The following is a 24,042-nucleotide window of genomic DNA, read 5'->3' as shown; positions in this document are numbered from 1 at the left end:
CAGGGGTGAGCCACTGTGCCTGGCCAAAAATGGCGTCTTTACAGTCAGGTTTCTATAAAAAGCTAAGAAATTATATCGTCAAATGTTACATCTCATGAACAGACCCATATGTTTTGTGACATGTTTCATAGAAGGCATGATAAAAGACAACACCTCAGCTTTTAGAAATTCAGACATGATGATAATAAAACTTATGAATGGAAAGTTTTCCCGTTTTGTTTTCTACCATGCTTTGAAGAGCACAGGAGCGCATGGTGAATGCGAACGGCTGCCCAGCGTTCCCTGTAGCAGCTCTATCAGGGCAGGAAACACAAAAAAATTCAAAGAAGCTTGAAGTTTCCCCACCATACATCCAAACACACACACACACACACAGAGAGAGAGAGAGAGAGAGAGAGAGAGAGAGAGAGAGAGAGAGAGAGAGTGCAAACATGGAAGGAATCTCTATAGAAGAATGTGGGAAAAGACATGCATGCCTCTGGAATTTCTCCACAGGGTGCTTTCATATTTTTAGATGTCTACTGAAACCTTTAAGATTATCCAATGTAGGCCAGACGTGGTGGTTCACACTTGTAATCCCAGCACTTTGGGAGGCTGAGACGGGTGGATCATAAGGTCAGAGGATGGAGACCATCCTGGCTAACATGGTGAAACCCGGCTCTACTAAAAATACAAAAAATTAGCTGGGCGTGGTGGCAGGCGCCTGTAGTACCAGTTACTCGGGAGGCTGAGGTAGGAGAATGGCGTGAACCCAGGAGGCGGAGCTTGCAGTGAGCTGAGATCAGGCCATTGCACTCCAGACTGGAAGACAGAGCGAGACTCCATCTCGAAAATAAATAAATAAATAAATAAAATAAAAATAAAATAATAGATTATCCAATGCAGACCACCAGAAACCATGTGCAGGAAAACATCAGAAATGTCCCTGTGGATGTTTTCTGTCATGCTTCTGATCTTATGCAGTTTTTTTGCAGTTAGAGAAAGAGAGCAGAAGAAGACTTGATCATGGAGCTTCCTGTGGGTCATTAATGTCTGTTGAGAGAGGTGAACGGCAGGCCGTGATTAGGACCTTCTACCCTCAGACTTAAGATAAGGCAGTGGGTGTCTGTGTGGCTCAGCACACAGGCGGGTGTGGCAGTGGGTGGCTGCATGGCTCAGTACACAGGTGGGCGTGGCTGCAACAGATGCTTCTCTTGGCCTTGCTCTAGAGCTGTGCTGAAAGCTGCTGGAGGTGGGTCTGGTTTACTCTGACTAGAGCCCATGCTTACAATGGAGGGTTTTATTAATTTGGCCTTTTGAAAGCTGTGAAAAATCATCTCATGGAACCCAAACAAGGCTGATGGAAAAGACTTCTGTGCTGTCTTCAAAAATGTCTGCCAGCCCCTGTGTCTGTGCTGAAAACACAGAGGTGTTCCCTGGAGGAGACCCGTGGCTGCCTCACTTGGCCACTGGAACCATGCAGCTGTTGGCCCTCCAGCTAAAGTGCTCAAGTCCAAATCTACTTTACCTCAATGTTGGATAAATTAAAAGATAAAAATGTTTTTAAGTGAACTCGAATAAGTGGAGAACAGAATGTGTTTTCCAAGGAGAGTTTGTTTTTCTGGGTAGATTTTCCTATTCTAAAATGTCAGACCATCTACAGAGGACATACCGGTTCCACTTAGGTGGTATTTGATTATAAGTGTCTTATGATTTTAAGTTGCTTCACTGCTGCAATGTATATGCCATCGAAAGTTTTTATTCACAAATCATTTTCTTTAATTGAAAAAAGAAATTAAGATAGTTCTCCATGGAATACAGGAGATAAGTTTAGCTACTGGAGAGGAAAACGCAATGAATGTTTTCCCACATTCACTACTTAGGACTTTGGATGAGTTCCAGGGTCTGAAAACTTCCAAGTGAGAAGCAATCATTCTTTAAGGAATTTTAGTTTGGGAAATGTGCATAAAATCTCAAACTTTGAGTCCTGGTTATCAGCATACTTTGTCCTTGATGAGTATATTTCAGAATCCTTATTTATCCTAGTTTTTTCATGGAGAATTGCTACTCTTGCCTTTAATAAGTGATTGAGGAAAAACTATCAATGTAGGTTCAACGCCATCAAGCATTAAAACAAAAATCAGAAAATGAAGGGAAAAGGTAGTTGTTACACTAAAAATAATTTTTTAAAAACACTGATAGCCACCACTCATTGAGCATGTATGACACATTAGACTCGGTGACAGACAGTCCTGCGTGTTCTTTTAAATCACTGCAACCACAGTAAAGAGGCATAGTTATCCTCCTGTCAGGGGATGAGAATATGAGGCTTTTAAGGAGAAGCTAACGGATGTGAAGAAACAAAGGAATGAACCACAGGAAAATCTGGAAGAAGAACACTCTTGGCAGAGAGACCAGACCTGGGAAAGGCCCTGAAGTGACCAATTTTTGGCATCATTGAGAGCATCAAGAAACCGGTGTGGTTGAGTGGAGGGAAGGGAAGAGAATGTAGGAGAACAAGCCTGAGATGCCTGAACAGGCTCTGGCATTTCCCGAGATGAGACAGGAAGAGATTGCAGAGGTTAAGCCTAGTGGTATGATGGAACTCTAGTTGCTTACTCTGGATGTTGTGTGGAGGATGCCTGTGGTGGAACAGTGTCAGGAGGGCAAGAAAGTGGCAAGGCAGTCAGGGGCCATTGCTACAGTCCAGAGGGCAAGTAATGCCTGCATGAACCCAGCAAGGCAGCCATGCAAGTGTAGACATTCCATGGATTCTGAGTCTCTTTTCATAGCTAGAGCCACTGGGAGGAAGATAACTCAGAGGTGTGAGGAGAGGAATCAAGGGTAGCCTCCTGTTCTTTGGCCTTTGGAACAGGAAGGAGAAACTTGTCTGTTCCCGAGATGGAGGTGACAGTGGAAGGAGCCAGTCTGGGAACACTGGGAATCTATCTTTGGATATCACATGTGTCAGATGCTGATTACATGACCAAGGCAATGGCAAGCGGGTGATGAGGGGCACAAGCCTGGAGATCAGGGTTAGGGTTAGGGTTAGGGCTAAAGTCAGGGCTATGGTTAGGGTTTTTGCTAGCGTTAGAGTTTGGGGTAAGTTTAGGGTTAGGGTTAGAATTAAGGGTAGCGTTAATGTGAAGGTTAAAGTTGCAGAGATAAACTTAGGATCTAAAGCTGAGAAACCAACTCTACTCAATGTCATGGGGCTAGATCTGACCTGCAAGAGAGTGTGTTTTAAGGACTAGGTTGGAGGATTTTTGTGAGTTGAGTAGGAGTTAGTGATCTGAAGATGTAGCAATTTAGGTGATGTGTGACTGTCCAAGACAGCATGCTTTGTGCATGGCACGAAAGTGATGCATCTTCACACATAAGCAATGAATGCCTGGGCCGAATTCTGCTGGCAGTTCAGAGCACAGGACAATGGGGACCTGATGTTTTGATTAAGTAACATGAGTGCTAAGGGTTGACCTACCCAGTTGCTTTGAGGGTATGTCCTGAGGGCAAATAGTCTGATTAGGGAGATTTCAAAAAGAGGAACTGCAGATTGTGAGGATAGAAGATGGGACCATGAAGAAATAATGCAGGTAAGCAATCAGTTAGTCTGAAAACTGAGAAGGATTAGCCAACGTGTGACAATAACCAGAAGATGTATCCCCAGAATGAAGGGCAGCATTGTGGGAAGGAAAGTCAGCCGGCAGCGTCAGCTCGGGCTGTGGCCCTGGGAAGGACAGCCTTAGACATTGCCTCAGGGCTGACAATTGTAACGTGACTCATGATTTTTAAGAGAGCAGTTTTATTAGAAGAGGGAGCCAAATGGTAGTGGAATAAAGACTCTCAGGGAAGTAAGAGTCAGGGCTTGACAGCTCAGTCTATTTCATGAAATTTAATATCAAAGAGAAAAGAAGATTAGGAAGTATCTTAGCAGTGATCTAAAAAATGCCATTACTTTGTATATTATAGGACGCATATATTTTCATATTTTAACGGCTTTGAAAGCAGAATGCGTCTTACGATTGATGGCTTTTTTCCACTTTAATTGGCAGCATGTTCGCTTTCTCTGTGGTGCATAATGCCACCATGCATTTTATTACTGATATTGCTTCAGATTCCATAACATATGGGCAGGTCATGAGTGACTAAGCTAGGGAGAGGAAACCCTCTCAGTGGATGTGAAGGTGAAAGAGAAGGAAGTGGAAAGAGGTTATTTGGAAGAGCGTTATCATTCCATAAACATTCATTGAGTGAGAATATTGAAAGGGGTAGTGGGCGTGGATTTTTAAATAGAATCCTATGTCCAGAACTAGAACAAGGGAAGCAAGACAAGAGGAGGCTGATGAATGAGGAGGAGCAGGGTGACCTAAAGATTGGCTGTGCAGTGAAAAGGAGCAATGTGTTCTGCCAGGGTGAGGACACTGACATGGAGAAGGGGCTCAGGCAAGTGTCCCAAGAAAGAGGAACTTCTGGATAGAGAAAGATGGGAGTTCCTGGTAAAGGGGAGGGCCGGGGTGTGTCCCTTGAGTGGATTCTAGAAGTGAGACAAAGGTTAAGATTCTGGGCGTGGAGGAAATTCATAAATTTTGAAGGTAGGGTGCTGGGCGGGCCATCGGTATGCACATAGGCGAGTCATGGCATGAAATATTGGAGGAAACCCAAGTGTCCCCAAAGTCCTCAAGGGCCACGCAAGGGTGACCCAAATGTAGTAACAGTGACAAGGATATAAAGAAACGGTGACTTTTAAAAGTGGGTAAGGAAATGGATTTACAGGAATAAATTCCTAGGCAAGGCAAGGAATAAACTCCTACACAGCAACGCCTGAGACCCCCTCCCTAGGCTCCGTCACTCCTCGTGGAAACCCTGCCATTTCCCTTACTGTCTTCAGCTCGTGGACAAGAAAACAGGAGCTCAGAGAAGCTATGCAACTAATGTCCTATTTGAGGAATCACTTGGCTTGGAGGCTTCTCCTCCAGAAACCTGTGTTCTCAGACAGGACTTCGCTACTAAGTCAATTCTGCAATGAGATGGTCTCAGATGAGTCAGCTACCAACTGAGTAACAGGAGTCACTCCTGGGCTCACAGGCAATTTCTCAAAAGGGCCTCATCTCCAGGGACTGTGCTCAGCCCACTATCTGTCTGGAGCTCCTGCCATAAACTCAAAGACTGTGCAGGGCAGGATCAGACAGGGCAGGGGCCCCCTCTTTGCTTTAAGCACTCTGAGTTTGCATTCTGTGAGCTACATGGATCGGTGCTAGAAGGGAGTAAATATGCATATCCCCTGTCCCATTCCACCTCTCTCCAGACACCTCCCCGCCAGATCCTACTTAACTTGTTTATCAGATGCCGGCAGACACTTTCTGTGAGCATCTCTGAGAGCCCCAGCGCTGCTGGTGGCAGGTGGGGTGCTCTGGGGACAACTGCCCAGAAGAAGGCAGCTGACATCATGGCTGGGAGCATGAATGTCTGGGGTCCTTGGTCTACTAAAATATTGAGTATTATTCACAGTGAACACAAGAAAATGCCAAAAGAGGTGGCATTTGTCACAATGATAAAAAGATGGCGTAAACCACTGTTGGTGTGTCATCTTAGAAGCAGTGTGCTTGTTTTGCTCATAATCCCAAAACGTTCTGTTCTCTCTGACAATGAATGTTGTGCATCAGTCAACATCATGTTGTCGTGTTTTCCTCTTGACCCAGCATTCCTCGTTCCTTCCATTGTCTCAAACACAAATCACCAGTGAGGTGGGTCTCTTTATTAGTCTGTTTTTAAGAGACAGGGTCTTACTACGTTGCCCTCAAACTCCTGATCTCAAACTCCTGGCTTTGATCCTCTTGCCTTGACCTCCCAAAATGCTGGGGTTACAGGTATGAACTATTGCATCTTATAAGTCTTATTTTCAGAGGCCATTAAAGAAAAACGTTTATTAAAGTTCATGTAGCTAGTAAGTAGCAAAATTTGTTCTTGATTTTAGGCCTTGAGCTTGAATCTGAGCTTTTCTCAATCCAAAACTGCTAGATCATGATTAGACGATATCACCTCTCATTAGTTGTAGGCTAGTATTCTTAGCCACACTCCTTTACCCAGTCCAGCAATGTAAATACAGACAGTCCCATCACCAAAGAAATTAGGAAAAAAAAAAATAGTATTACTCTAGTAATTCTGACTAGGAATACAGGGTGAAATCATCAAAGCTTCCAAAGTTCAAATTAATGGGGTATTAAATAATACAATGTTGCATGCTTAATAAAAATGATCATCCTGTACTATTTTAATGAAAACCATTCATATTTGTAGTTCACTAAAACCAGCCTAATTCACACTCGCGTCTCAGGTTTATCCAGGAATCACATTCAGGTGGGAAAGTTTGGGTTAAAGATCCATAAACACAGGCTCTGCACCTATGTTTTCCTGCTTGAAACATTTTCCTTGGGCTCCCTTTTGTCAAGTAACCTCACGGTTTTTTACAGTAAGACTCTGTGTGGCAACTCTACCATGGTGCTCATGACAGCAGCCTGTGGGCCTGCTGTGCAGGGCACGGACCCCAGGACCTCAGTGCTTCCTCGGAGGCCAGCCCATCCACGGCTGCCACTCTGCATTCTCACTCCTGACTTTGCCAGACACGCTGAGGGGCTGGGGATCATTCTTGCATTTGTTCTCCAGGCAGCAGAGGAGCTGGGGTCCACAGGAGATGGTCGGAGAGGGAGTAGGTACGAAGTTCTGATTTAATCTCACCTTGATAGGAAGTATGATGTCAAGTCACCATGTCAATGCAGGAGCAGACACTGATGACGAGAAAGGAAAGGAGAGTCCACTGAGGGAAAGCCAGAAGGGAGACGGTTTCACGGCAGTCTTAGTCCATTCTGGCTGCTGTAACAAAAGACCAGGGCTGTGTGGCTTATGAACAACACATGCGTATCCTCAATGGATTCCCTGAGGCTGGAAGTCCAGGATGAAGATGCTGGTAGATTTGGTGTCTAGTGACAGCCTATTTCTTGGGACATACATGACATCTTCTCCCCATGTCCTCACAGGGTGGAAGGCATGGGGCATCACTCTGGGGTCTCTTTAATGGGAGCACTGATTTCACTCATGGGGCCCCACCCTCATAATCTCATCACCTCCCAAAGTCCCCACCTGCTGTCGCCAACACATTGGGAATTCGGTTTTCACATATAGATTTTGCAGGGACATAAACATTCAGTCCATTGCACTGAAGGTATAACCTACATCTACATAGGGCACATTTACCAACATTCTACAGATGGCACAAGGAAAGGAGTTACCAAACCATGCCGTGTTGATGCCAGGAGGAAAACCTAGAGCATTCATTCCCAGGCTTTTAGAACTGCGGGGCCAGAACCCTTCTCAAGTGTAAGTAAAGTGATTTCTGAGTAGAAAAGGGCTGTTTCTGAAGGTTATTAATGTAGTAGCTCCTTTTACCCTTCAGTTAAGTGATTTTCCATGAGAGAAATTTTCTATAGATAAGCAAATTCCCTTTTAAGTTTCTTTCCTTCCTTCCTTCCTTCCTTCCTTCCTTCCTTCCTTCCTTCCTTCCTTCCTTCCTTCTTTCCTTCCTTTCTTTCTTTCTTTCTCTTTCTTTCTCTTTCTTTCTTTCTTTCTTTCTTTCTTTCTTTCTTTCTTTCTTTCTTTCTTTCTTTCTTTCTTCTTTCTTTTTCTTCCTTCCTTCCTTTCTTTTCTTTCCTTCTTTCCTTCCCTCCTTCCCTCCTTCCTTCTTTCTTTCTTTCTTTTTTTTTTTTTCTGAGATGGAGTCTTGCTATGTCACCCAGGCTGGAAAGCAGTGGCACAATCTCGGTGCACTGCAACCTCCATCTCCTGGACTCAAGCAATCCTCCTGGCTCAGCCTCCCAAGTAGCTGAGATTACAGGTACCTGCCATCACGCCCAGCTAATTTTTGTATTTTTTTGTAGAGACAGGGTTTGTCCATGTTGGTCAGGCTGGTTTTGAACTCCTGACTTCAAATGATGCCCCCGCCTCGGCCTCCCAAATTATTGGGATTACAGGCATGAGCCACCGCGCCCAGCCCTTTTTAAGTTTATTATCCTCAGCTTAGATAGTCAACCTCAGTAGCCTTGAAGAAGAATCACAGAATGACAGAGCATGACTGGAATTTATCTGGCCAGTGGAGACAGGCATTGAACATCTAAGAAAACTGTCCCTCTTTTCCGTTGTAATAGTCTTCCTAATAAAACAAAAACAAAATGGAATTTTAAAACTTTAAGGAAAAGAACATGCTATTTCTTAATCTAGAAGTAAAGATTGCCCAGGGAGACGATAAAGGGATAAAATAATTCTCAGACTGTGTCTGCCTTCCAGTTTTAGTCAAGTCCCTAGAGGACCAGGAGAATAGATAAAAACAGCTGAGGGCAGCGGGAGGCAGGAGACCGCCTGAGCGACGGATGTGCCTTCTCATGTGATATAGTAGGCACTCGCTCCGGGACAGAAACAGACGTGATTCCCCAGCTCTAAGCCACTGTTGTTCTATGATCAGATGAGAAGCCTTTCAAGCAAAATGTCTTTTTAAAGAATGTCTTGTCTGTTCATTAGGTTGTTTTATTATTATTATTAAGTCAAATGTGCATATGCACTTGCAATTTTATTGACATAGATCAAAGGCCCATTTAAAGCATTCGGTTTAAGACCAGGGCCAAGCACCCCAGAGCCTCTAAAAACTGTCCCTACTTGGCTGGGTGTGCGGTGGCTCACCCCTGTTATCCCAGCACTTTGGGATGCCAAGGCGGGTGGATCACTTGAGGTCAGGAGTTGGTGACTAGCATGGCCAATATAGTGAAATCCTGTCTCTACTAAAAATACAAAAAATTAGCCGGGTGTGTTGGTACCCACCAGTAATCTCAGCTACTCAGGAGGCGGTGGCAGGAGAATCGCTTGAACCTAGGAGGTGGAGGTTGTAGTGAGCTGAGATCGTGCCATCCCGTTAGTCAGTTGTTTCCAGATTCTTCCCTCACACACTGATGTGTAACACAAGTTCCCAATGACGTGGTGGCTTCTCCCTGAGGATGTGGGAGGGACCCCCTGCTCCCACTCCCCACAGCTTGTGAGTTCGGGCTGCAGAGGGAGGGAGGGGGGGCAGTAGGTCTGTTCTCCTTTAACGGGGTGGCGTCCAGCCCCATCCCATCCATGACTTCTTCTAGGAGGTTTCCTTGGTGTCCTGCTAGGTAGTTAAGAGAAGCGAAGATTTCTTGATATGCATTGCTCATGCAGGCCTACTGTGCATTTGAATCACCTGGAGATCTTGTCCACATGGTTTCTGGTTTGGGTGATGGGGCAGGGCCTGAGAGCCTGACCATTTTGGAGTAATGCCAGTCCTGCTGGGTCACGGGTCACACAGGTGGGGGGCAGTCACCTGTTATTATCTGTCCCATTCTTTCAGGCAGTTCACTTGTTAACCAGAGACGGGGAGGTTTGTTGAATGCGTTCAAAGGCCTGTGACATTATTGCCCTGAGGCCACTGCAGTCCAGCTCTGTTCTGTAGGAATTAGTTTCTCTCCTTAGAGTGAGAGGTGATCTCACCGCAGGGCTCCTCGGTTGAGTGTTGGCCCAAGGACACTATCAACTCTCAAGAGAAGCGTCTACCAGCCAGCCACCAAGAGAAGCGTCTTCCAGCCAGCCACCCATGATTCACAGGGTTTAGGCTCTGGAACGGGGAAGAAGTGGCTCCACGCCATGGGAAGATCTGAAGAAATTCTTAGCAATCGTGTCAGTTCTGATGCTACAATGAGGAATCTAAATCAACCCTGGGATTGACACAACAAAAGCAGAAATTCCAGCGTATTTAGAAATAATCCCAATAATCCCGAACAGAAATAATCTAAGGTCTGCCATGGATAAGAATACAAAACTGGATTTAGGGCTGGATTCAGCAGGAAGGGCTTGAGGAAAGACAGGAAGGAGAAGGGGCAGGGAGGGGAGACACAGCTGATGGCCTCACTGTAGATTCAGGATGAGGATCAGTTAGAAGCATTTGGACAAAGGTCAAAGTTGTTAAAAAAAAAAAATTCATACACCATCAATCAAAATAAAACAACATGAATGAAGTGACTCAGGGAACACGCAGTTTGGCTCAACTGTAAACCGCTTCAGTAACATCTCGCTTCCCTTCTCCCGGTCAAGAAACTACATTATTCATCTTCTAATAATAGATTATCACCCTCTTCTTGGAATGACAGGAGCTCCACATTGCAGGAAAATAGCACAGCTCACAATACCTAGAAGAATATACACAAGACTTTCAACATACTTTGGAAAAAGCATCACAACAAAATGGCTCAATGACTAAAGAGAGATGTTTCTACTATTTGCCATAAAAACCAGAAAGGCTATTTGCAGAAAAAGAGCCAACATATTTTCTTGAAGTCATCGGTAGGCTGTCTCTTCCCCAAGCAGAAATTCAAAACACAATATAAACATTTGGTTCAAGTCTTGGCACTCTCTCCAGTCAGAACAATGCCCCTCCCTCTCCCTGGTGGTAGCAGAACTGGGGGAGCCCTGGGCTGAGCCCGTTCCCTCCCTCTCTGCCATACTGCCTGCTGGAAGACTGGAGGAACGTCTAAACTTAGCACATCGTGGTGTAGGCAAGATTATGCAAGCACAAGGAGATAGTCCAAGCAAATGTTCTGAAATGAATTCATATCTTCAAGATCAAAGTCTAGACTTATTTGCCCAGACACTCAGCGCTTCCCTGCTCTTGTTTTTGAAAGTTGTGGTCCTTGGCACCCAGTTAGTTTGTCCTATCTTCATAGACTCTGGGAGGGGGCCAGACACCCGCGTGGCTGTCTATGCGCGCTGCGCGCTGGACTCTCATGTGTGAGGGCGTGTTGCTGGTGTGCCTGCACATGCCCGCCCCGTGTGTGAGTGCTCCTTCTTCAGGAAATATTTTTACCTCGTTGCACATTCCCCTTCCTGCATAAAATGAACTCCTTCCATTCCTTAACCAAAATGATTCTTGCACATCATTCAGGATTCCATTTAAATGTCATTTTCTTTAAGGTCTTAAAGGGTATCCTCAGATCACTGGAACCCAAGTAGGAATTTGGATATCTCATATCCCTGCTCTGTTCCTTAACACATTTTTGTCATAATGTAGACCCTTGAATTTTTAATTGTTTAATGTCTGTCTCTTACTAGTCTACCAACTCACTGAGGATGGAGACCGTATCTGTTTCTTTATTGTTGTGTACCTAACATACAACAAAGTGCTTAACACCTGGAAGCCAGGTAATTAATAAATACATAAATGCATGAGCAACTGAATAATAAAGATAATTCCATATAGTTATATGTGGAAATACATATATTATACATATACTATTGTGATTATCATTATTACTTTTGTCATCGCTATTCTAATTTGGGTTCAGTTTTTATTAATTATTTATAAAATTCAGTAATTTCTAGATTTACCATAATGTAAATTATTACTATCTAATACGAAATTACTGTTTACCAGCAAATCATCACAAATTATTATTATAGTAACAAGAAACTATTATTATAACTAAATTATTATAAATTATTATTATAGTCTATGAATCCAACAGGAAACAACATCTCTTATTTTGAATTAGTAAGGTTTCTAAACTGGAAGGATCAGTTCTTCCTTATCCAGTTTAATTTCTACTCCTTCCGTGACATTTTTGCAGGTAATATGCCGGGACACACTTAGCATCCCATCAAGTTTTGGGTAAGAATATTTTCCATCTCTGGCTAGCTTGATTTGCTGAGCTGTGCTAGATGTTAGCAGCTACACTGAACATTAGCTGAGAGTAAATAATGAACATACATCAGCTTCCAACCCTGTGCCAGCCTGCGCCACGTCTTTGGCCCTGGGTAAGGTTAGATTAAGTGATGCCAGCCAATCCCCCTCTGCAGGCTCCTTCCCTTCTTCTTGGTTCCCCTTCTTCCCCAATGCCCCTCCTACCCCGCCAACAAGTCTGTCACTCCTGCTGCTCAGCCTGACGCAAGCCATACACAGCTGATGCATGGAAGAGGATACACTGGACACACAAGATGAAACAAACAGAAACTCAAGGCCGTCGATGCTAAAGCGACTCTCCTGGCTGGTGTTTGGAGACCAACACAAACTTTCTGGAGCATATGTCAGCATTTAAGTGGGAAAAAAATGGAAATCAAAAGATTCCCTTTCTTCTGTTCCTATCTCACCACTCCCAAACCATCGTTACTCTGGTCGCTTCAGGGGAAATTTAGGGTTGGTGGAAGGAGAGTGGTGCCCTGGGCCAGGTGGTCAAGAGTAGCATCACAGCTAAACTCAGGGCAACAGGGTGGAGACTGGACATTAATGACTGAAGTGTAGCTTTGTCTTGGGGGACATTCCACATTACCACCTACTTTGTGCATCCCTGCTCCTCTAAGCTGAGCAGTCTAACTTGTTCTTGAGATTAAACTGTGGTTCTCAACTTTGGCTACCTGTCGGTCACCTGGGGAGCTTTGAAAACTCCCAGAAGACCCAGGAGGCGTCTCAGGCCAATTAGATCAGAATTCCTCAGGCTTCCAGATGAATCCAATGCACCATTACAGCTAAAATGTCTGAAAAGGGTCAGATGGCATTCGGGTGTTAAATCAGACACAGAACAGAAGAAGCAAATGCTCTGTTTAAAAATAAGAGCCACCTATAATGAATGCTATTTTTAAGAGGTTTTATATAAGCAAAATAAAGCGTACATCCAACGCCACTTTTTTTTTTTTTTTGACACAGAGTCTTGCTCTGTGGCCCAGCCTGGAGTACAGTGGCATGATCTTGGCTCACTGCAAACTCTGCCTCCTGGGTTCAAGAAATTCACTGGCCTCAGTCTCCTGAGTAACTGGGATTACAGGCATGAGCCACCACACCCGGCTAATTTTTGTATTTTTAGTAGAGACAAGGTTTCCCCATGTTGCCCAGGCTGGTCTTGAACTCCTGACCTTAAGTGATCTGCCCACCTCGGCCTCCCAAAGTGCTGGGATTACAGGCGTGATCCACCACACCCAGCCTCTTTTACTCTTATAATAAATTTTGCTTTGTTAGAGTGGAAATAACATCAACTGTGTTACTCTATATGAAAATGTTCTGTTTCCCTGCTTGGTTTTACAGCATCTCCATTCCTACAGCTATAATTTTATATGATGCCTTGCTGGTATTTGCAGAGCAAAAAATATTATATATTGTACGTAGTTCCTTATGCCAAAAGGTATAGAAAGTGTTTTAAAACTATGGAAGAGGAAAGAGCATTAGGTTTATTTTTAAATCATAAAAATTTTATTTGCTTTTTTTTTCCCCTTTACACTGGTTGCTGTTACTTTAAAAGTCTTCTGGCATTTAACTGGCAATAAAAAGGGCAAAACAAACTGTTCCTTCCTTTAGATTGTGCAATTTTATTGCTCTGTTTTAAAGCGACCAAATACGCCTTTTAAAAAAATGCATGTTTAACCACCTTCTTTGTGTAAAGCAGTAGGGCTGCTAGTTGACAAACCCCAAGGGTAAGATAGTGGTTCTGTGGGTGCCTGGTGTTTTTCAGGGATACTTAGAAACAATCTGAAGTTAAGTGGCATGGAGGGCACTGGCTCCTAAGTCAAATGATTGCATGCAACCAAGTCAAAGACGACTGATTTTAGTTTGAGCCCAATCATGTCTATACTCAAAGTAAATGCAGAGTCGTCTAGAAGACCACAGTGATATACCACGGCTCTAACCAGAGGAATCAGTGTATATGTTTGCACTAAATTGGGAAGCCATTGACCAGAGTAAATGTTTTCACAATTAATCAATGTACACATTTTTGATCATATAGGCAACACTATCCAATACAAACAGTGAGTTGTGTTTTGCCTTTGGTGATGCTGTGCTTTCTGTTTTCGTAGCTTTCTACACGTGTTCACATAGATCGAAAAAACTGCAGAGTAATGAGTCAATAGCAAAATGGTCACTTGCATTCCAAAATATTACTCAGGCAGAAAATAATATGTGGATTTCATAGCAGTAAATATATTTAAAAATAAAAGTTGGAGAATTTGGAGGAAAAGAATAACTTTTTTGAAAATATGTTTTGCCTCCAAGGGAAATAGAGCAATAACCTCCACTATCAGAAAGCTTTTTATTTGTTTTTCATGTTTCTTCATTGCTCTATTTTTTTTTTTTTTTTTTTTTTTTTTTGGTGGCCATAGCAGCAATCAGAAATGAAAAGATTATTATTCGCTATGGGTTGGTGCAAAAGTAATTCAAGTCTTTTTTCTCTAATATTGCTTTATCTTATTACCACTTTCATCAAAAATGTTATAATAACAGTATTTAATTTTGATGGAATATTTCCTGCACAATAGATACTTTGCTAGGTACATTATCCACACTGTCTTATTTAACACATTAGGAAGTATTTATCTTATTGTACCATTTTGCCGTTATGAGTCATAGACAAATTAAGAAACATCCCAGTGTCACACCGCTAGAAAGTGTGAAGCAAACCCATTCTATTAAACGTTCCCTAATAAAACGTTGAACCCTATTTTTCCTTGTTTTGCTATTATTTGCTTTTGAAAGTTTATTAGTAAGTGTATGTAAGCTTAGTTATATTTTCCTTGAGAAAAATGAAACATTTATGTTATATAATGACCCTCTCTCTTTATCTTTAGTAGCGGTTTCTGCCTTTTAAGTCTCTTTTGCCTAATAATAAGAGGACTAAATCAGCTTTCCTTTGTGTGTACACGCATATGTGCACAAGTGTGTGTATTTACACAACGTTTATATATGTATATCAGTTTGTAACAGTGATAGATATAGATAGATAATCAGTTTACGAGAAGAAAAATTCTTTTAACTGCCAAATTTTCTAAATTCTTGTAATTTGGATGTGTCTCTCGTAAATAGCATTTAGCTAGATGTTTTTTAATCCAGTATGAAAATATTTGCTTTTCAACCAGAATGTTGAGTCTATTTCCATTTAGTGTTGCAGGGAAGAGTGCTAATTGCCTACAGTTTCCATTCTCCACGTCTTCCTTCTACTCATAGAACCTTCTCCCATGTCCTTCCCTGAGCTGAGTGTGTCCTGGGAGTGCTTGTAGCTACGTATGAGTGAGCTGGGGGAAGTGGAATGCAGCAAAGGCGCACAGTCTGCTGGGGGTGACTGGGTCTCAGTCTGAGAAAGGAGCTCCTAGGTGTCCACCTTCGCCCATTCCTGCAGATCCACGTATGGTCACAGCTGAGCAGGCACCTTAGAGCCAGTGAAGTAGGCTGAGAGAAGAGTGTACAGGGCCGTCCTCCAGCCCACGTCCACTCGTGGGGACTCTCCGGAGAGGCAGAAATCCACTCCTCTACTCTTCCTTACAGAAGCTCAGCCTGTTCTTCCATCAGAACCTTTTGGATTACTGACATATTTGAATTTTACTTTACTATCTCATATTGTGCTTTCTATGCTTCTCGAGCATACTATTGTTCTTTTGGATTTTTCCTCCTTCTTGGCATTTTTTGAATTTAGAGCTTTTTTCCTCTCCCTACATTTAAAAATTTTCCACCAAGTTGAATTTACAGTCCTTATTTCTATTATGTTAGTGTTTAGTATCATTTAACAGTTTCCATACAGAAGTCAAAATTTAATCACCATCTCTTCCCTTCTCCATTACAATGCAAAGGTCTATGCATATTGAATGTCTATAATATTTGCACCCTGTATCTTAATTATAACATTTAAATTCCAGAAACTGAATTTTTTTCTTTATTGAGGTTCTTTTGGCAACTCTCAGATTTTATGTCTTAATTTTACACTCATTCTTGAAAAAAAGTTTTAGTGAACATACAATCAGGTTGACTATTGATATTTTTCAACACAAATAGGAAGTAATTTTGACTCTTTTTTGATTTCCCTTGTTGCATCTGGGAAGAAACGTTAGTTCTTATTGCCATTCCTTTGAAATTAATCTGTATTTTCTCACTAAGGGCTTTAAGTAACTGCTGTTTGTTTGAAATTGTATTTTGAGTAATCTAGCTGTTGATTTTTCTTTTTACTGTATCCTACTTGGTATTCGACTTCAGAATTGGTGTCTTTCAACAAATCTGGAAACTCCTTACATATTAACTACTCAAATTCTCTCTTCTGGAAATCTGAGTAGATGAATTTTAGAACTCGCCTTCTTCATCAGACCTCTTTAATTTTACTTGCTTTATTACTACAATTGATATTATTATATCAGATTTACTTTCCAATTCACTATTATCTCTTCAACTGTGTAATTCGTAATGGAAACTGAATTATTATTTTTTAACTTCAGACACTTTATTTATCATTTCTAAAAATCCTACCTGGGGCTGGGCACGGTGGCTCATGCCTGTAATCCTAGCACTTTGGGAGGCCAAGGTGGGTGGATCACAAGGTCAAGAGATCGAGACCAATCTGGCCAACATGGTGAAACCCTGTCTCTATTAAAAACACAAAAAAATTAGCTGGATGTGGTGATGCACACTTGTAGTCCCAGCTACTTGGGAGGCTAAGGCAGGAGAATTACTTGAACCCAAGAGGCAGAGGTTGCAGTGAGCCGAGATTGCACCACTGCACTCCAGCCGGGTGACAGAGCGAGACTCCTTCTGACCAAATTCTACTTGGTGTTTTCCCTTCAAATTTGCTTGGCTGTTTTGTAGAGTCCTCATTATTTGCTTATATTTTTTAGTCAACTCCTATATTTAACTTTATTAAGCATGTATATAATATACACATGTATGTTACCTTTTATTTTGTATAATATATAATTACATAAATATATCACTTATAACAGTAATATAATTTATAAGAATATATAATTATATGGCATAAATTATAACAATTTATAATGGTAATATATACTTTATAAATATTTTAATCATAAATTATTTATAGGTAATATTATAAACATATAGTATTTATATATGATACATTTATATTACATATAACATTATATAATATACTATAGCTGTATTATACCTTAGACAATCCCAGTGTCTAAGAGTGTGCAGGATTTGTTCTGCAGTCAGTCGTGTCTGCTGTGTCTCACTCATTGTGCCTTCTTCCTAGAGGTGTTGTGTCTGGTATCATCATGTTTTTCATTATCTTTGAAACCTACCACTGTAGGAATTATCTGAGGCTGTGTTCTAGGTCTATTTCTCTAGAAAACGTTTATATTTGCTTCTTTAAAGCATATTATTATAAGCTTCAAGATTGTCTTCAAGGTTTATTGGACCAAAAGTTTTGCTGAAAATTTATTCGGACAGCATTGCAATTTGATGTGAGGGCCACCTTCTGGTTATGATCAGGAGTCCTTTGTTGATTCATTTCCCCACACTCAGGGCCAGGTTGATGGAATGCACCGCTTTATGGTGTTCCCTTCTGTCAGGTGTGTTTATTTCTAGTTCACTCTCACGTGGAAAGTGCAGCCGTTGAAGTCTCCTTCAGACCCCACCTGGTGATTCTGAGCCTTGGCCTCTCTTCCCACAAACCTTCCGCCGTCATCCGAGATTCTCTGGAGACAAAGGCAGCTTTGGGGCTCAGCCTACATCTGACTTTGACCTTTACTGTGGGGGTGAGAGTGGTGGAACTGTGATCCTAAATTATTTTTAACAGTCCAGCAACAGTGTATGTGTGTGCATGTATGTATGTGTGTCGATATGAGCCTTAAGATTTTGGGGGAGGAATAATGAGATAGTATTTCATGTGTATTTGTGTGTGTTCTGTGTATGTTATTTATTTCCAGAATGGCACAAAGCTCGTGATGGCAGAAAACATTTTTCATGCATCTGTAGTGTTCTCTGTGCAGTTGGAAATGTTGTGAATATTTGATTCTTGTAGTAAGTTTTCTGCTATAGATTTGCCCGATAGCCAATCAACACTGATATGGTTTAGCTCTGTGTTTCTACCCAAATCTCATCTTGAATTGTAATTTCCACGTGTCAAGGGAGGCAGGTGATTGGATCATGGAGGCAGTTTCCCCCATGCTGTTCTTGTGATAGCGAGTGAGTTCTCTCTAGATCCCTGATGGTTTTATAAGTGTTTGACAGTTCCTCCTTCGCATGCACACTCTCTTCTGCCAACTTGTGAGCAAGTGCCTACTTCCCCTTCCATCAAGACAGTAAGTTTCCTGAGGCCTCCCCAGCATGCAGAACTCTGAGTCAATTAAACCTCCTTTGTTTATAAATTAGCCAGCCTGGGTAGTATCTTTACAGCAGTGTGAGAACAGACTAATACAAACACTCTCTACCTCTGCAGTCCATGGACACCATCAAGCATCCCCAGCCACCAAGCCCCTCTGACCAAGCCCAGTTGATCAGTTCTGCCATTCGGGCTCTCAGGTATCCTGCATCATCAGGGGAGCAGACCTTCCTTTGAATATGTTCATGAGTAGATTTGGAAAGAACAGTTCCTGTTGGCATGCTTTTCACAGAGAAGAAAAACCCAGAGATCAACTGATTATCCTTTGTGATGAAAGAATGTTCAGCTTGATGATACCTTTAATAACCAGAAAATCATGAAATACTCTAGACTCTGGGTGGAAACAGAAAACAAAAACAAAAATAAATAAATAAATAACAACCTCTCTAGACTCTGGGTGGAAATAGAAAACAAAAACCAAAAAATAAATAAATAAATAACAACTTCTCTAGACTCTGGGTGGAAACAGAAAACAAAACAAAAATAAATAAATAGCAACCTCTCCAGACTCTGAGTGGAAACAGAAAACAAAAAAGCAAATAAATAAATAAATAAATAAATAGCAACCTCTTATTTAACTTTAATAACCAGAAAGTCATGAAATACTCTAGACTCTGAGTGGAAAGAGAAAGCAAAAAAAAAAAAAAAAAAAAAAAAAAAAAGCAACCTCTTATTTAACTTTGCATTTGTTTAATATTTTATGAACAAAGAGGTTAAGTATTGTCCTGTGTTATGAAAATGAGAGAAATACTTTCTTTTTTTCTTTTTCAATAAGTAGATTTTTATCATCTCTTTTTCTGATTATGAGAATAATTCATGATCATACAAGATGGTCAGGGTTCAAATACCAGCTCCACTGGTCACTAGTTTTATGAACTTGTAAAATTGCTTCAATTCTGCAAGCCTCATTGATAGAGGCATAGAATCGCCGTGATTCCGACCTCAGGCAGTTTTGTGAGACTTCAGCTGAAAATGATTGCAAAATTTTCTATGAAGTGTGGCACTTGGGAACCACAATCACACAAATGGTAATAAAAAAAATAAAAATGATCTTATAACATCTTGGTTGAATATGTACACACACACACACACGTATATATATATAATCAATATAGAAAAGCATAAATAAGTGAAATTGCAAATAACGTCACAATGGGAATTAGTTACTGATGACGTAGGTTGTGTTTCTCCCAAGCTATGCACCGGGAGCTTCTTGTCTTTCCCTCCCAGATCCTTTTCTTTGATGTTCGTGTTTGTGTGTAGTTTTTTCTAATAGAAATGAGGTATACTACCTCATGTTTATTACCTTCTTTCATCAAATAACAATATATTGTGGTTATTATTACATGGCAATAAGTATAGATCTATAATAGATGATCATTGTAATGGTTACATAACAGCCCATTTTATAGATATAACATGATTTATTTGTCCAATCTCCTATTGGTAGGTTTTAATGATTTTTATTTCCCTTTCTTCTATTTTTCTTTAATGACTATTGTCAGTTTTTGTGAACTTGACTACTGATTTCCGTAGCATAAATTCCAAGAAGTGCGATTGTACAATCAAATGGCCCACCTTGGTGAAGTTTTTCAGCTGTACTTTCCAATTGCATTCCAAAAATGTTGTAATTGCTGGGCACAGTGGCTCACACTTATAATTCCAGTTACTTGGGAGGCTGAGGCAGGAGGATCACTGAAGCATAGGAGCTCCAGAAAGGCTTGGGCAACATAGTAAGACATTGTTTTATATATATATATACGCACACATACGCATATATGTGTATATATTGTGTATATATATATAATTTACACTCTTATAAATGATGCATAAGTATAGCCATTTTTTCACATTTTTTTTGTAATTTTGGATCGTTCAATAGACAAAAATACTCTCTTTGTTGCGGTAATTCATGTAGTTTTGATTGCCAGTATAAGTGGGTGCAACCATGAAGCATGTGTAACATGATGCTGGCAGCTTCTCTATGTGGTGGGAGATAGCCTCACCACAGCAGAGAGTGAATGGGACTCCCTGCTCTGTGTAAGGCTTTCCCGCCCTGAAACACAGCGTGATTCAGAGTCCTGCTGTTGGCTCAGGCTTGCTTGCAAAAGCAACACAAAATTTCCTGAAAAAAAATGACTACCAAGAACCCATCTCTGGTTCAGAATTCAAAATATGAAAGCCTATTCAATGTAGAACAGGGCATGGCAGGTGAAGGGATTATGACCAAGATTTGAAACCCATGCATCAAAGAGAAACAGAGAACCTTACCAGCTGGGAAGGAAGGTCGAAGTCAAACTCAACACAAGAGCTGGGGAAGAGTATGTGGGAAGAGCTGGTGTCATCCAAGCACGTGGTTGAAGCTGGAACATGCTTCAAAAGCCACTGCGACAGCCCAGAGTCACACCTCAGGGAACAGGGCCTGAGCACACGATCCTGAACTTGGAGGGTGATATCCCTGGAGCCTGTGGGGGGCCAGGACCCAGAACAGGATGGGGAATGCAACCTCAATGGACACACCGTTTAACTGTGCACTACAGTGACGACCACAAGGACGGCAGGAGACTCCTCCATCATAGCCATCTTTCCTCTCTGCCTGATATTCAGACACAAAACCCCCAGGATCTATGAATAATTGAGAGGCAGTCTGGAGCGGGACCTATCATGCCATAGTTTCTGTTCACGAGGGCACGCCAACATTTGAGCAATTTACTGGGGAAAAAGAAAAAAAATAAAGCAAGTAAAGCATACCAGTCATTTTAGTGCTGTTGAAAGAAAGTTTTGCCTGTTTGTTGACATTTTGAAATTCCTGTTTTCAGGATTTTCTATTTATATCCTGTATCCATTTTTCCTCCCTGGATCTTGCTCGTTTACTCAGTGACATGGAAGAGCTGTTTGTATGCGAGTAGTGCCAACTGTTGTGTGTTCTGGAAATACTAGTGAAGGAAAACAGCTAGAGAGAGAGAAAGTGAAATGGGAAGTAAAATAACTTCTTGTTTTTAAGATTTTCTTATTTACTTGCCACTCTTACTAATAAATTCTTAAGCCAATTCGGTAATAAAAACTTTATAAAATTGTTTAGAAACCTTTTAGAACACTAGATCCTTAAAGAAGACTGGTAACTCCCAAGTTATTTAGGACACAGAAGCTTGAGCAGATAAGCTGGGAGCTGGGGAGGAAAACGAGAGCAGGAAGTAAAAGGAGGGTCTGGACTGACAGTGTCGCATGTGATTTGGCAAAGGGAAAGTTACATACAAATTTCTATTTGCTTGTGAAAATTTGTGCGTGGTCAAACTATTCTTGACCGTTCCAGAAAACTGACCCATACTTACAGTTGGAATTGAGACAAGGAGTACATTGTTCAAGAAACAAATTGACCTATTTTAGACAAAAAATGTAAACCTTGAAATCACATTTCAAAAGCATTAAAAGTCAAAAGGCTGATTTCAAGCCATAGCGTGAATGTTTACTCGTAGGAAACCAACAGCAGATTAATTATTCTTATATATTCAAGTGAGCACAGATTTAAAACCAGCCTTTTGCCAGGATATTATGTCAACACTATAATTTTAAAACGTGAATGAAACAAATGACCTCCTTCAAGTAGCTCCAATTCTGTAAAGGAAGGGCAGATGTATAAACAGACAAGTGCAGTGAGTATTAGTTATAGAACTATAATGACAAAGCCAGCATAGCAGAGTGGTTAAAATGGAAGCTCTGAAGACAGAATAACTAGGTTCCAGTTATTAGCTGTGTGACCATAGTCAAGTTGCTTAGACTCTCTGTGCCTCAATTTCTCATCTACAAAATGGAAGTAATAATAGAACCTACCTCATAGTTTGACCTTGGGATTACATTCATTAGTTGATACCCGGAAGCATTCTGAATAATGCCTCCCGTGTTATAAGCACTCAGTAAGTGTTAGTTGTTAGGGTGCTCATAAAGAGCATCAAACCTCAGTCTCATCATCTGTAAAATGGGGATAGCAATCCCTGCCTGCTCCGGTGATGACTATGATGCTTCTGTGAGAACATGAGAAGGTACAAAGGCTTGGAGTGTGATTAAGACTGTTCAAGGGAAAAATGTGATTTTAACTCATACAAATCCCTCCAAAGTATCTCCGCCACATAAAAATGTTGTGTAAGTTTCTTATTATTACATAATAAGTACCATTTTCCTTAATTTTCCACAATGGTTCACTTTGTGCTTTTACAAACATTGTCAGTAACGAGGCCCAAATTGCTGTTTGGCATCAACTGGCAGTGACTACTTCACATGTCATGAGTTTCATTAAACAGAAGCAAGTCAGAGGTAAACGTCCAGATGGCACAAGGCTCTAGGCAAAGCCCCCTTAACTTTCCAGGGATGTGGAACAGCCCACGAGCACACGTTCCAGGCAAGGCAGCCAGATGCACCATGCGCATCCAGGATGTGAAGATTAGGACCATGGTAATGGATTTCCCTACCACACAAAGTCCTCCCAGCTCAGCCAAGAATTAGCATGAATGAAGTGGTAGGACTAGATTTGCTGATTCTCATCAACGGATTCATCATTTACTGTACTCAGGATCAGCTCAGCCAGCTCAGCAGATTCTGTAGAGAAGTCTGATCTGGTGCCTAAATTCTGCCCCCAGGAACAAATGCCCCGCTAAGGAAACTTGGTCACAGAAGACACCGCCCATTATTCCTCATCCTCAGACCTCTCTTAGGCTCTCTGTTCTCACTTGGTATGCACGTATTAAAAGCTTTCAAGCTTGAGCATGGAGGTGGTTCATTTCCAAAGCCACATTCAAATCTTTCGGTGAAACTTTACAAAATAGCAGACAGTAGATGAAGGCAGAATAAATAAGCAACTCTTATCCAGCACTGTCAAAGATGCCCCGAGCGGAGTGCAGCTCCCAGGCTGTGAGAATGCAATCGTAGTTAATTTGACTCTGTTAATACCATGGGAAATGTTACTTGTGATTAGAGAATAAAATAAGACTATCTACCGATTTCTATAGATTGAAATGGCTAATGTTCTCGTAATTAGATCTTGGCATGTAAAAATAAAAGAAGAAAGAACATTTCTCCTCCCTTGCAGTGAATGGCCACCAGCGGTGTGCTCGCGCTAGGATTTCGAACAGCTCTTTGATAGATCATGGAATGAGACAAAACGTCTTCCCCGGTGTGCTGGTGACAGATCTCTTCCCCTGAAATCCACACCCTTACGTAATGTCATATGATTTCTGTGCCTACAAAAACCCTAAACAAGGCTGTAAAATCGATGCATTTGTGTTCGGGTTTTCTGGTTTCCCCGTTGTTGAATGTGGACTATTTTAGGTTACTGAGAATATTAGTCAAAGATTGGTTAAATATGTAATTTCTAAGTATCAAACCAAGAGTTTTAAAAGTACCTCTTTTTTTGTCATAGTGTTTCTTTTGTTGCTATCTTTATGCGTGTTATCGAAGAGACAAAATATCACGGTCTTAGCCTTCTAAGAGTTCACCATTTACATAGGTCCCAAGGCCCACATTCATGAAACAATTAGAGGGTAAAGATGAATCCAGGTTTTATGACCGTGAACTTGAAGGATTAAGGACTCGAAGAGAAGTAACACTGACAGCTGGGGTGTCAGGATTCAGGGAGACCTTCTGGACCAAATTGCCTAAGCTGACCACATAGCTCTGGAGGAGAAGAGAAGATAGGACAGTGTATTGCAAGTAAGGTCTTCTTGGGCCAAGGTCAGGAGAGTCCAGGAATAAATCAGACTGGCCTGTGGGGCACTTGGATGGTGGGAGGAGTTTGTTCTCCAGAATAGCAGGATCAAATCCTGGAGGACACAGAGGCTGATGCAGTGCAGTGCACTGAGCTTTTGGA

General features: G+C 41.5%; 1 long non-coding RNA gene across 1 annotated transcript in view; it reads right to left on the bottom strand.

Annotated features, from left to right (window-relative positions):
• Positions 1-24,042, bottom strand: part of LOC140712479 (uncharacterized) — a 60,059-nt gene that overhangs the window by 12,673 nt on the left and 23,344 nt on the right. The window contains exons 3-4 of the long non-coding RNA XR_012094084.1: positions 20,454-20,894; positions 16,962-17,096 (exon numbers count right to left, since the gene is read on the bottom strand). This is a non-coding gene — a long non-coding RNA (uncharacterized lncRNA). The remainder of the gene's footprint in view (positions 1-16,961; positions 17,097-20,453; positions 20,895-24,042) is intronic.

The sequence above is a fragment of the Chlorocebus sabaeus genome, chromosome 9 (assembly GCF_047675955.1).
Source record: "Chlorocebus sabaeus isolate Y175 chromosome 9, mChlSab1.0.hap1, whole genome shotgun sequence".
Lineage (NCBI taxonomy): Eukaryota > Metazoa > Chordata > Mammalia > Primates > Cercopithecidae > Chlorocebus > Chlorocebus sabaeus.
The sequence above is the reverse complement of the archived record's forward strand: the minus strand, read 5'-3'. Positions and strand labels throughout refer to the sequence as shown.